Source organism: Dunckerocampus dactyliophorus, chromosome 15, assembly GCF_027744805.1.
Source record: "Dunckerocampus dactyliophorus isolate RoL2022-P2 chromosome 15, RoL_Ddac_1.1, whole genome shotgun sequence".
In the NCBI taxonomy this organism is placed as follows: domain Eukaryota; kingdom Metazoa; phylum Chordata; class Actinopteri; order Syngnathiformes; family Syngnathidae; genus Dunckerocampus; species Dunckerocampus dactyliophorus.
In genome coordinates, this window is record NC_072833.1 from 14,693,224 (window position 1) to 14,707,375 (window position 14,152).

General features: G+C 44.6%; 1 protein-coding gene across 7 annotated transcripts in view; it reads right to left on the reverse strand.

Annotated features, from left to right (window-relative positions):
- LOC129167858 (lysine-specific demethylase 6B-like) overlaps nt 1-14,152 on the reverse strand; it is a 64,676-nt gene that overhangs the window by 46,959 nt on the left and 3,565 nt on the right. For 6 of the 7 annotated variants that reach the window (XM_054752478.1, XM_054752479.1, XM_054752472.1 and 3 more), the window contains one exon: nt 4,277-4,368. The exons of the other annotated variant lie outside the window; for it this stretch is intronic. The gene's annotated coding sequence lies outside the window, so the exon portion shown is untranslated. The remainder of the gene's footprint in view (nt 1-4,276; nt 4,369-14,152) is intronic. 7 annotated transcript variants of the gene reach the window in all.

Here is a 14,152-nt window from a genome sequence, read left to right on the forward strand (position 1 = left end):
ACTAGGAAACAGAGGTATGTCCTGGAGGTAAGTCACAACACTCCGCATGACAACAGCCTGGGGGCGTATGCATGCACAGTCCCAACACAGTGAAGGGAAAGGAGACCAAAAAGGAGCCCTAGGACACCAGAAGGCCCTTTAAACTATTGCTGGCCACCTTTGTTTGACAAAGCCCCCCTGCCCCTCCTTACCCTGCTCCCTAGTTTAACAGGGTAGTTGGCTGGGAGTGGAATTTACAGTGGGAGCAGCTCCGATTTCACAGCAGGGTGGGGAACCCCAAGAACCCGGGGGTGGTTATCCGGCTGGAGTGGAAGCTCTGTTGAGGGAAGGGTAAGCAAGTTTAGTCCCTATTTTTAGGGAGTCAAAGCCTATTCCTACACTAAAATATAAACCGGAGTGGGGCAACGCTGACACACATCTTCATGACGAGGCGCGTGACCCAGGTAAGATAGAAACTGGTGGCAAAAACAAAATCAATGTCGTTCTGTCTGAATGCAAAAAAAGGCGGCGACAGGAGTAGAAAGAACATATGGGGAACGACTGTCTTCGCTTCCCTGGTACACACCTGGGACCATGAGCCAGCGGGAATAAACACCCAGCTAAAACTTTCTTTTAATTAGCTCCACCCATATGCTCACCCTTTTTCCCCGCGCCTCCACCCTGATGCGCTCTTTTGTTCGCTGCCATCGCCATGACATCTTGTTCATGCCCACAGAGATGAGTGTGACAGTTTGCACATTGCACAAGAAAGCGGGGGGAAGGATTCTGCTGACAATGCGGATCTATGGGAGTGTTGGGCTAAGACGCCACAGGCAGCCTGGCAAGGGCAACCTGTGATTTACGCCTCCTAATAAGTCTTCAGCTCACTTGCTTTTATGACGCCATCATTATGAGTTATAGTGCGCCTAATGAGGGTGGCGGCCATGTCCCTACACGCGCCCAGCTCTGAAATAATGTTGGCTCAAGAGAAGTAACACAAAAGGCCAGGACACAAACCAATGGTCGGTAGATGGCGTCCATAAATAACAGAGATGTCACAAGTTGGGGAGGTCTACATGTTTTTCGCACAAGTGTGTGCGCCTCTCGGCCCAGTTGCTAGGACACCTGCTGGAGACACGTGCAAGGGGCTTGAATGCCTGGGCCTGATCTTTGACCTCACGGGGTCTCACCCTCGTGACCTGAACAGAGGATGTGAACACTGGACACTTGCTCTCCTCTAACATAACTCTCACAACAAACAACAAACCACTGTCCCTACAAAATGTGTGATATTCAAGTCGAAAAGCAGCAGAGTCAGCATGTATGCACCGAAGAACACTACAGATCTAGACCAAACAGACACACACGTAATAGACAAGGATGTCACACAAGTGTGTATGCAGCAACAGAGAACAAAGGAAAGTCCAACATACAAAAGTTTGAGGAAGCACATCTGGCTCCTCTTAGGCAATATGAATGTGGCATTGTGTGTGTGTGCGTGTGTATGTGTGTGAGTCACTGTCAGACACACAAACACAAACCACATGCAGCTCCTGAGTGTCTACCAGAGATGCACGTGACACAAACACACATACACACACACACACACACACAGAGGCGCCGTGGCAACAGCGGAAAACATTGCTGTAACTTGGGAAGGCGACTGTGGGTGCTTGGGATGTGTTCAGCACCACGTGCATCTGAGGAAATCCTCAAGTTATGCGTGTGTGTGTGTGTGTGTGTGTGTGTGTACTAGTAAGGAGAAAAGGGCACATGAGGTGAACAAGCTTTCTAATCCAGCGTTTGAAGTTCCCTCCTCTCTCCGCCCCAAGCAAACATTTTTTTTTAATACATCAAACACATTTGGTTTGGGACCCTCCCCTTCATCACAGCATCCTCCTCCTCTCTCATCATCCTAACACCCTGCTTCACTCTGCCCCCACCTCACTCTCACTCTGATCTGGTGGAGTGTCCTGCAGATAAAGTGGCGGCCAGTCAGATTAGACATACTGACGCCACACACACACACACACACACACACACACACACACACACACACACACACACACACACACACACACACACACAGGTCAGCATGCCCTTGAGTAGGGAGGACAAAGAAAAAGATAAAGTGATAAGAAGGACCCCTGTTATCTGCCCTGCAGTCATTAAAGTGTAAACAGTTTATTCTTAGGGCCTGTCCACACAGGAACGTTTCAGGTCGAAATGGTCGAAAGTATTTTATCGTTTCAGCCTTTCATCCGTGTGTTCTGGGTGTTCTGAAATGGTATTTTTTTTAATCGGTTTCCACACTGGGAAAATCTGGCAACACTGCCTTGTTGTTGCTATGTCGATAAGCAAACCACTACATCCTGAAAACAATGACGTCACCGCCCCATCGCCATCACGTGCCGAAAAGCAGACATAATATCGGAATATTTTGACTGGCATGAATCCCAGTCAACATTCTCCTGATATTTTTTGTCTTATACTCCAAAGTGACTCGCAGAAGTAATTCCACTTCATCGTCAGTCTAGACAAGCCGGACAAATGGAAGACAAGTGGAGTTCCCCTCACGCCCCTAAAAGTGGTGATGTCAGCTACGCTTAATAGGGATGATTGTGGTTTGAAACTCTGCCATGGATGATTTTTATTATCACTTTTTTAATGATAGTGGCCCTCACAGTGTCTGCTGAAAAATGTTTTGTCCAGTTAAATGCCTACTGAAGGACCAGATACCAAATGCATCACGCACCACTGCTGGATACATATCACAAGTAAACACTGTTTGTGCAAAATAAGACAATATGCAATGTAAGTTATAGAAAGTGCCAAAATTCTGCTTGTGAGTGTGAGTGATTCTTCCTTAAGTGTGACATTAGATATTAGAAGTATTGAAGGAAGAGACCTTAAGATCCCCTCTCATATCCAACACTTAATGTCATGTACGACGTACGACAGGTTGGACCTCAGTTTTGGTCTTCCTTAGTTTACATGTCGTTTCATTTTATGCTTTTATTTTGGTTTTGTGTTTCTTTTTTGGCGAGATGTACAGCGGCTTTGCGGTCGCTGGAAAGCACATACAGAGGTACTTGTTTCTCGTTAGTAATCAGCGCTACTATTTGGGTGGAGTCTCATTACGCACAAAGAGCAAAACGTAACACTTTACAGTCACTGCAAATTGCAACTGCAATATCGGTCAGCCGATATTATCGGACATTCTTAATTACAAATACAAGGAGGGAGGGGCCAGGAGTGCAATTAAAGTGTATTTGTTGGTGATAATGTTAAAAAGAGGGGTGGAAAGAACGGCGTGAGTGGGTAACACACACATAGGCACACACACACACTCACACACATGCAGTGAGTGATATACACAAGCCGAGCCTGGTGACGAGCGCTCGCCTTTACTGCTTTTGATGTGGGGGGGCCCACACACAACGACAGCACTATAACACACACTGCAAAGAGAGGAGGGGTTGTATGTGTTATTTAGATATTATACATAGGAAAAAGGTAAGAATCCTTAAGGTGAACAAAGTGGTGTGATGAAGAAATAAAGAGATTGGTAGCAGCCAAAGACTGAAGAGGGAAAAAAAAGGCCATAAAGCGACAGAGTAGAGTGTCTGGCCTCGTCCCAGCTTTGTCTGCACTCTCATGGGAGGCAGGCTGTCAGAGGCAGGCGGGCCGTCTCCCCTGGATTGCCGCCAGGCTGCATGATGTGCCACGCTGCTCGGGGAAGGCCCCAGAGGGGTGGGAAGAAAGATGCAGGGTGGAGGATACACCTCCTGGACCCAAGGAGAAGGAGGAGTAAAGCTATACACTTTCACCTTGAGGCTGGGCCAAGGTCTTGTCTAATGAAACACTGAGGCTTATTTTACGTCCCGTTTGGGTGTCACTCTCTTTCCTGCAACAACATTAGGTACACCTGCATATTCAAAATCGATGCATCAAAAATTACTCATTGACAAAGATGCAGTAATGTTCAGTTTTGGGCTGTGTAGCATTTGTGTGTTTCTTTGGATTGTGTGTTTGAGTGTGCAACAGCCAGAGGGCAGCTACAATAGACAATCAGCCATGAGCTGCCATGGCAATTTTGCATCGTGATTGCATCACTGATATGGGGGGGGGGTGTAAATGGGCTTTTTACACGTATACCAGACACACACACACATCCCACAAGGCAAAATGTGTGTGTGCGTATGTGTGTCGACATAAATGACCTTTGTGTCGGACGCACAATCACCACAGCTCACATTACCGCCAACCCTTCCTTTCTGTCTACATATCAGCTTACCGGTGGCTCCAGTCGGCGAGGCTAACACTCTTCCACTTCTTCCTCCTCCTTCTCGCCTTCCTCTTATTGAGCATCCCTCACTTCCTTGTCACCTGGCCGCAGGAGAACAGGAACAAAAAAAGACATGAGAGTCATACAAAATCTTCCCCGTTTTCCCTCCATCCCAACCATCCCAACCTCTCTTCTTAATCAAACTATTCTAGAAGGACCCATCAGGGTCTCACACACACACACACACACACACACAGACGCCCAACCCTGTCCCCTCCCCGAAGTAGCTTTTTATTGAGAAGGTCAGTGGCCCAGAGGGAGCTGGGGGGGATTGCAAAGATGGGAAAGAAGAGGACATCATGGGGAAGTTGTTGAAATCAACAGAATATGCGCAATATTTCCACTTCAAGCATTTTTGTCGCCACTACAACACACATAAGCTACGGCGCGCGTGAGGCAATTTGATCATCGTGTTTGAAGATGAACCTTCACAGAGTCGTCTCGTGGAAAAAAACAAAAAAAATTGGCAAACAAACAGGCGGTAAACATCGCAGGTAAAAATAACAACGTTACAAAGGAGAGGCGGTGTGCAGCAGGAGTGCATCGTCGCCTTCCCCTCACAGCTTTTTCTCTTGTTGTCCCCGCCTGCCATGCAACGAAGGATGGCACAACGGCAGGATGGTTGAATGAGAGAGGCAACATGCCAAAACTGGATAAAATAATTAGAATTTAAGAAGTGGATAAAGAACATTAGTGCTTCTTGAAGACACACACTGTTAGAGACAGGTGTGCACAAACACAGCTCATTAGCACACACAAAATGGTAGCAGTCAGGCTTACTAAAAGCACTTTTAAAAAGTCTAAATTAGGGGTGCACACTCACAATTTTCTGGCCGATCACCAATCTTTAAAAAGCCTGACCTGCTGACTACGATTTTGACTGATACCGATTTAAAAAAAATAAATAAATTGACAGCATACACCGTCAATGTTCCAATCTTATTTTGTTGAAAAACAATCAACAATACCTGGGAACGAATACAAACTTATTATTTTAACTGAAGTGGAGGTAGTTCTCTCAAATACGGACTTTGAGGGAGTTAATAAAATAATAATGTACAGGACAAACTAATGGGTGGTCGTTCACTGCCATGAACGCCATAATTTTCCCTCACAGAAGCTTTGCTCTTTTCACTGCTAAGCACCAACAGCGTGCCGCTGCTATAACAGGATTGTAATGTAAACGTTTCACGTTAGCATAAGTTGCGGTGAGGACATTTTGAGTGTGACACCGTACTGGAAGCGACCCGGGCTAGTTGCATATGTTTATGTATGTGAGGATTGTACCTACTGCAAAGTTGTGAATAAAGTTCAAGTGAACAAATAAACAGCTCTCATCATCCACTCTTTGTGGTGATGTAAGTAAAGGACTGGAGTGAAAAAGCTGCTGCCTGGCTAGCTTTAGCTTACATTGCTAGCTTCGAATGCTGCATATTCTACCCTGTGGTGGTTTCTTAAGTGACTGAATGAGGTTTGTTGCATTGATTGTTTGCACCTGCACCACGACTTATTTCAGCCTTACATAAATTACAAACTGCGATTCTTTGCTCTTTTTTTTTTTTAACTGTGTAATACTGCTAGGAGCCGCATGGTGGGCTAGTGGTTAGCATGTTGGCCACACAGTCAGGAGATCAGGAAGCTCTGGGTTTGAGTTTGTGTGGAGTTTGCATGTTCTCCGGGTACTCCGGTTTCCTCCCACATTCCTAAAACATGCATGTTAGGTTAATTGACGACTCTAAAGTGTCCATAGGTATGAATGTGAGAGTGTATAGTTGTTTGTCTATAGGTGCCCTGCGATTGACGGGCGGCCAGTCCAGGGTGTACCCCCGTCATCTGGGATAGGCTCCAGCATACCCATGACCCTATTGAGGATAAGCGGCATCGAAGATGGATGGATGGAATACTGCCAGACGGACAACATGGCCGTGCTCCGAGTGACTGTTGTTTACCCGTGCAGCAGACACACCTTAGCGGAGGTACAGTCATGGCCAAAAGTTTTCAGAATGACACAAATATTAATTTCTACAAAGTCTGCTGCGTGGGTTTTTAGAATTGCAATTTTCATATACTCCAGAATGTTACGAAGAGTGATAAGATGAATGGCCATGAATTGCAAAGTCCCGCTTAGTCATGAAAATGAACTTAATCACAAAAACATAATTTGCACTGCATTTCAGCCCTGCCACAAAAAGACCTGCTGACATCATGTTAGTGATTCTCTGGGTAACATAGATGACAGTGTTGACAAGGACAAAAGCGGGAGATGACCGTCATCTTGTGTGAGAATAGCAGACTGAAAGCATTAAAAGGAGGGTTGTGCTTGAAATCGTTTTTCCTCTGTTAACCATGGTTACCTGGAAGGAAACAGGTGCAGTCAACATTGCTTACCACTAAAAGTGCTTCATAGGCAAGGATATTGCTGCTAGTAGGATGGCTCCTAAACCAAACATTTATCAGATCATCAAGAACTTCCAGGACAGCGGTTCATTAGTTGTGATGAAGTCTTCAGGGAGCCCAAGAAAGTGCAGCAAGCATCAGGACAGTCTCCAAAACTTGTTTCAGCTGCGGAATCGGGGCACCACCAGTGCAGCGCTTGCTCAGGAATGGTAGCAGGCAGGTTTACACAGTGAGGCAAAGACTTTTGGAAAATGGCCTGGTGTAAAGAAGGGCAGTAAAAAAGCCACGACTCTCCAGGAAAACATCCGGGACAGACTGATACTGGTAAAAGGTACAAGGACTGGGCTCCTGAAGACTGGGGTAAAACCATTTTCTCTGATGAATCCCCTTTTCCACTGTTTGAGGATCCGGCAAAAAGCTTGTCTGGAGAAGAAAAGGCGAGCCCTGCCAACAGTCCTGTGTCATGCCAACAGTACAGCATCCTGAAATCATCAACGGAGTGGGCTCACTCACAATTTAGCCTAAGAACACAACCATAGATAAAAAATGGTACCAAAACAACTGAAAGCAACTTCTCCCAACCATCCAAGAACAGTTTGGTGACAAACACTGCTTTTTCAAGCATGATGGAGCAACTTGTCATACGGCAAAAGCCATAACTAACTGGCTCAGGAACAAAACATCGACATTTTCGGTCCATGGCTAGGAAACACCTCAGACCTTAATCTCTTTGAGGACTTGTGTTCATTCCTCAAGAGGCGGCGGGTGGACGAACAAAAACTCCGAGCATTGATTATGCAAGAATAGCTGAGAAAACCAAGTCTAAATTCCCACATCAAGGCTAGATTTTGGACAACACATTTCCAATAGGCTATTGTGGGACTTCTGAGATTTTTAAAATTCTATTTTCCAGCTGTGAGCCAAGTGTGCGATTTTCTATTTTTACCCTCGCTCGCCATCACACTGCCTGCTGCACACTAGGAAACTTTGTGTTGCAGCGGTGGACACACCACAGGCACATGCATTTTCAGAGAAACTAATAGACGTCTTCATGTGCTCATTCCTGCCTATTTTTGTCATCTGCTACTACAACTTGATATGGTGTACACACACACACACACACACACATGGTGAGATCACAAATTAAAGCAGCGGGGGGGCTCAGAGGCAGCTGGCTCTGCTGCTTTTGATCTCATCTTTACACACAGCCGATAATAGTGTGTGTCTGTGTGTACGTGTAATTGCTTGGTTTTCCCTATTCTCTTCATATTAAGGATTATTATGAATGAACACTTGTCTTTACATGACATCCTCGTCTTGTGTGGTTCATAAGCAGGACGGTGCACTTGGCAAAGCATATCCATTCCACACACAAAGGCGAGGAGGCGGAAGGAGAGGCGAGTGATGACAGCGGAAGGAGGGAAGAAATGTGGCTAAGAGATGAACAAAGGGAGGATAAGCGCCAGGAAACAGGAAGTGTGGTAGGAGGAAATGGAAAATGTGTTGAGAGAGCAGATGCTTTGTTAGCGTGACGTACAACATTCCTGCTGGGATGATGCTGCTGCGGAATACACGCCAGCATGCTGCTATCGACTCATCTACTGTAAAAATAATCACACGTTCGACTACAACGGCAATGCAACAATGTTTATTATTGTGGTTTGAGTAGAGTATAGCCTAAATATTAGAAACAGCTGGATGCCGCACACTTCTGCTTGGAATGAACAGCCATGAAGTTATACTTGGCCTGCTCAAGAGGTGGCTTGGCAACCACTGATCAGCAACAAGTGACCAATAAGATTATTTCTTTCTCTGCATTGCATGACCTCACATCTGTAATTGTCATACATTTTAGCGCACATGTTTGCAATATGAACACCACAAGTGCTCTTCATATAAATAATAACAACGTGGGGACACTAATTGCAGCTGTGGAGAATTTAGTTTATGATGTCACAAAAGTTTAAAGGCAGGGCTCAGTCGGGAGGTGCAGAGTCAACGGGGAGGTTATGAGGCTGACTGCAGTGTACCGAAAAGGATGCGGAGGGGGCTCCAACAGTCACGCAAACAAAGAAGGAAACACACAGAACAAGAGTGCATTAAATATTCAGTGAGTTTTTCCAGCATGTGCTCTTTCCGCTTTTGCACATGTAGAAGTGTTAAAAAAAAAAAAGCAGAGAGAGAGGGATGGGAAGACAGGAAGGAGGGGGGAAAAGGAGTCAATGAGGGCAAAGCAGCGCAAGCGAACAAGCTTGAAAATGACTGAAAAGAGAGAGAGAGTTTGTAAACCCAGCTGACTGTGTTCCAAGATACTCCCCTTAGCAACAGCCATGGCTCAACTCGCTCCCCATTGGCCCGCTGACAGCATGCATCACAATCCCATGCATGGCAGCACAGCCAATCAGGGGCCTCCTTGCAGCTCTGCATTTTGGATTGCGTTGACATGGCAACACAAGCCTGCACTTGGCACTGGATGTGGCCCACGTGTATAGAGCACTCCGAAGTTGACAAAGCAACAAGTCCAAACAAACAATGCACGAGACACACAGAGGCAGACGCAGTATTATTACTGGACCTCCAGGTCACAGAGGGAGTTGCATGTGCATGTTTGTGTGTCAATAATTCAAGAACGGCTAATTAATAACAACCATGCTGCTTCCCCCGTGGATTTGATGATAAGCAGTATAAGTATACCAAGCAATGACAATTAGCCAGTTAATTACCCCAGGGCCTAATTACAGGGGGACGACCAGGCCGCAAAGTAACGGGCTGTGCTTGTATGCAGCCTGAGTTTATCTAAGTGATCAAGCATTAGTGTGACAGTGGGTAAAGGTCAGCACCTCACAGGAGATAGTAGAGGAGGGCTAGCTGACATTTTGTTGTAACAGCCATAACATTGGCCACACGTTACCTACAATGCCTGGCGATGACACTGGAGGGAAGTTGAACATCACGGGAAATTTGATCATCTTCTCTCCGTGTGTGTGTGTGTGTCAGCGGAAGGCTTGGTGGCACAAGCTCCGCTAATGGAGTTAGCTGTGATAACAGACAAGGGCGGCAGCTGGCTCTCCAGGAATATTCTCTCCTCTTGTATGCCCTGAGAGTGGATTTTACACATACTGTACACAAACACACACACACACACTTTAAAAATGCATGTGGAGGGCCTGACGGAAGTTAAATTCATAATGCATGTTGACTATCGGTGACGGGCATATTAACATCGGCACACACTCACTGAAACAGACACTTCATTAAGTACACAATCTCAGGACATAAAATGATTCAAAATAATAATGCTCACTTTGGATTGACACTGTCAGTCTAACAATGTGTTACTTGTTGGGTTTGTAGAACAGCACCGCATCGTACTGAGAGCCATTCCTAATATTTTGTCCCTCTGTAGGAGCAAAATAGAGTAAGTCAAGTTGAATAAAACACACTTTATTTGAACAAAAAGCTGCAAGGAGTCTCCTGTTTGTATAAAACTGTATACAGTAATCTCTCGTTTATCACTGTTAATTGGTTCCAGACACGACTGCGATAAGTGCATTTCCGCAAAGCAGGATTCAGTGTTATTACGGAATATCTTCATAGTTAGGGCAAAGAAAACCAGTTTATGATTTCCAAAATACAATTTTTACCATTATTGGAGCCCTCTAGACATGAAATAACAACCATGTAGTCACCTTTACACATATATTACCCAATATAGTACATATAATGAGTGAAAATAAGCCATATACTGTAAGACATAGATAAGACTCGTGCTTGTGTGTGTTTCTATACATGTCTCCTGGACGTGTGGCTAGGAAGTGACGTCTGGGATTCAGAGTTGAGTGTTTGCTGGAGTACGCCCACAACAGTAGCCTGTGTTATTATTATGTTACTGTTGGTATTATAATGTTATTATTGTGCCTGTTGCGAGATAAACAATTCTGAAATAATAAAAGCCTGTTGTTGGCAATCAAGTCTGGTGCATGTTACTAGCGACAGTGACCAATGTGGTACAGTTCATCAATGTCTTGCATAGCCTTAAACTGCTTACTGTAAAGTTTGACCATGTTTGTAATTTAAAACTGCTTAATTTAGGCCAAGAATACACAACATTTGCTTAAATATGCATTTTTTTGGGACTAATACTAATAGACCATAGTCAACCATGAAACAGTGACCATTTATTAATTTATTAATAAATTAGCAATGTTCAAACCACGAGGTAGCGAGGGACAACTGTACCATACAACTAGGGTTGCCAACCATCCCTTTAGAAACGCGTCACGTATTGAAAAACAAAAGTACACGTCCCATATTGAGCTGAAAAGGCATTTTGACCCGTATTATCGTGAGAATTAAAAATATAAAATGTCAATGGATTCTTGCGAAAACAGCTTATAACAGGATAAGTCAATCAGCGCCAGTCAAACTCATTGTTGTTCGACTTTTCTGGCATTTTTATTTATTCCCTTCTCTGGCTGTCACTCTGCCTCAGCTTGGCGACAGCTAGCTAGAATTATCCTCCTATTCCTCCTAGGAATAGGAGGATAATTCTCCTAGGAATCCTCCTAGTTTTCCACAATGGCCACTAGGTGCCAGTAATGTTACTGTAATATTCGGTGACACACACAATCACCAAACTTGATCACCAGAACAACAGGCTTTTATTGCAGGTTTGAGTTATCTCACAACAGGCAGAATAATCCCGAATAAAAACAAAGGGAACTGTTGCTGCAGTAACCCACAACAAGCTAAAACTCAACTCTGAACCTCTGACTCACTTCCTGTCCGCCCCCGAATCAGGTCCCCTATGAAGCACATTATAGCAACACACACGAGCATGAGTTTCATTTATGTCTTAAATGGCTTATTTACTCTTATTATGCCTACTATATTGGGTTACAAGTGTAAAGCTAATGACAGGGGTGTTATTTCATGTCTAGAGTGCTCGTAAGCAGGTTTTCTATGCTGTAACTACGGGTCTGGAACCAATTAACCGCAATAAACGAGGGATTATTGTAGTCCCACAACTGTACATGGAGCGTGAGGGTGCTAAGATACAAGCTCAACATCTAAAAATCGTATCTAAAGCCTTTACCAAAAAAAAAGGATTCATCTTGTCTCGCTCTACGTCCTCACCGCTCCTCTTCTCCCCTCGTTGGCCTCTCACACAAAGGCTGAGGTGCTGGGGAGGGAGCAATCGAGGGGGAGGGAGGCACAAAAGATTTTTGCCCGGGGGAGAGGGAGGGCAATGGGGGTAGACACACAGGTCAAAGGGGGGGTAGACTGGGGCGTGAAGCATGCTGGGGGGATTGAAACCTGAGAGGCAGAAAGCCAAGACAGAGGCCCTGTCCACACGGGATATTTTTTTTGCCGAATTGAAGAAAAAAAATGGCATCCACACTGTGTCGGATTAGTAAATAGTCAGAACCAGACGGGAACAGGTCGCTGGGTGAAAAACAATATAATACATAAGGCACACCTAGCTTTGGCGCTGTAAACAGACACACAGTCAGAACCACGTGACATGAAAAGTATAGAAGAAGAAAGAACACATGCGCATAAAGCCCGTCGTCTTTTGCTTTCCAGGGTTTGTCCACTGTCTAGACTGACGACGGAGTGGTATTCATTCTGAGAGTCATTTAAGACTAAAAATGTCATTATAATGTCAACTGGGGAGAGCCACGCCAGTCGAAATATTCTGATATTATGTTGGCTCGTCAGCAGCGCTCACTTCTGGTCACGTGACAGGGGCGGTGACGTCATCGCTTTTAGGAAGTACTGGTTTGCTTCTCTACACGGCAACGACAATCCCGCGTTAAGAGACAGTTTCAGGCCACCCAGAATGCCGTTGCCGTGTGGATGAAAGGCTGGGGAACCTTGGTGAGCATCCGCCCCGGTTGGCGTGTTTTTCTGTTGACATAAGAAACTTGTGCCAAACTTTCGCCTTGGTTTGCGTACATTCTCCAGTTAGTGTACAATATGGTGCACATCTTGTGATGTTATTAATACACTGGGTGAGTCCAACTGTGTTCGTCATTAAAAAAAGGTCTTGTTAGCATCCTTAGCTTGCTAACAAAATGGCAACCGCAACCGGAAGTCAGCTATGTCGCTCATCTACAATGTCATCAGCAGGTGACTCTCAAAATTGTTAAAACGAAACACGCTTTTTATAGGTTTAAGATGATAGTTTTACATGCATAAAATAATTTGAAATGCATATAAATGACGAATGAACATTTAAGGCTACTTTTAACTTCATTGAAGGCGTGGTGGAAGGTCGCTGCTCTCGCTGCCACATCGTGTTTTCTGGAACAGTCACGTCAAGAATCACGTCTGTTCATTTATCCTTCCATACATCATTTATTTGCCTTTCTAATTGTTTTCTGCATGTAAAACTATAATTGTAAAACTATTAAAAACATATTTTGTGGGAAAACTATTTGGCTTTCTGGAATGGATTAATTATTCATTGTTTCTTATGGAAACATTTGATTTGGTTAGCATCATTTTTTAAATAATGACACTAACCAAGGTTTTTCTGTAACTGTTTTCTTTCATCTTCTTTATTTAAGTAGAGGGAAACTTGCAAAGTAAGATTTTCATTGGTCAGTGGTACCACTGTGTTTCTACTGTGCAGAGGACAAATACTCTTGAATATTCTTCAGGAATGAAGAATGAATGAATGAACTAGACCTCTTCCAAGGCCAAACAAATCCTAACCTCCTGCATTTTGAGTCAGCCTACCAGCAGAGGCGTGTTGGGCATTTTCCACATAGCTAACGCTGTCAGAGTCACCCTACACACAGGATCACACCACCCCCCAAAGAGCACTGCCATGACAACACACAAAGCCAACACCCTCTCCTGCAGGCAAAGTTATATAAGCCTCCAGGCAGAGGAGCTTCATTTTCAAACTCTACCCTTTCCTGAATTGCTGTTCTTTTCCAATGTTTACTGATTAATTATTCTTTTTATACTAACTTGTCGAATGTGCTAAGACACCCTCACAAAACAGCCGGAGGTGGATGATGTCAAACATGCCTCTCCTCCCCGTGGATGATGATGACAGGAGCAGGAGGGGGAAGAGGAGGAAGGTGCCTAACTCCCCTGTGAGTCCTCTTCCTCACCCACTGCTTCCTGCCATCCACACACACACACACGCACGCACACGCACGCACGCACATCCATCCTGACTCAGCTCTCCAAACTCCACACTCTTCAAGTACTCACAACATAATTAAGACAAAATGTGCACAATCAGAACGACGTGTACGTGGTATTAATACAACATTTTAAGGACCACCTCATCTACATGTCTCAGAATCCTGAAAAATGTTATGTTGTGGTTAAAAATCGTACATTATAGCCGTCTAATTTATTACGTATTGTGTAAAACTAAGACAGGAACAACGTAGAATTAACAGCACA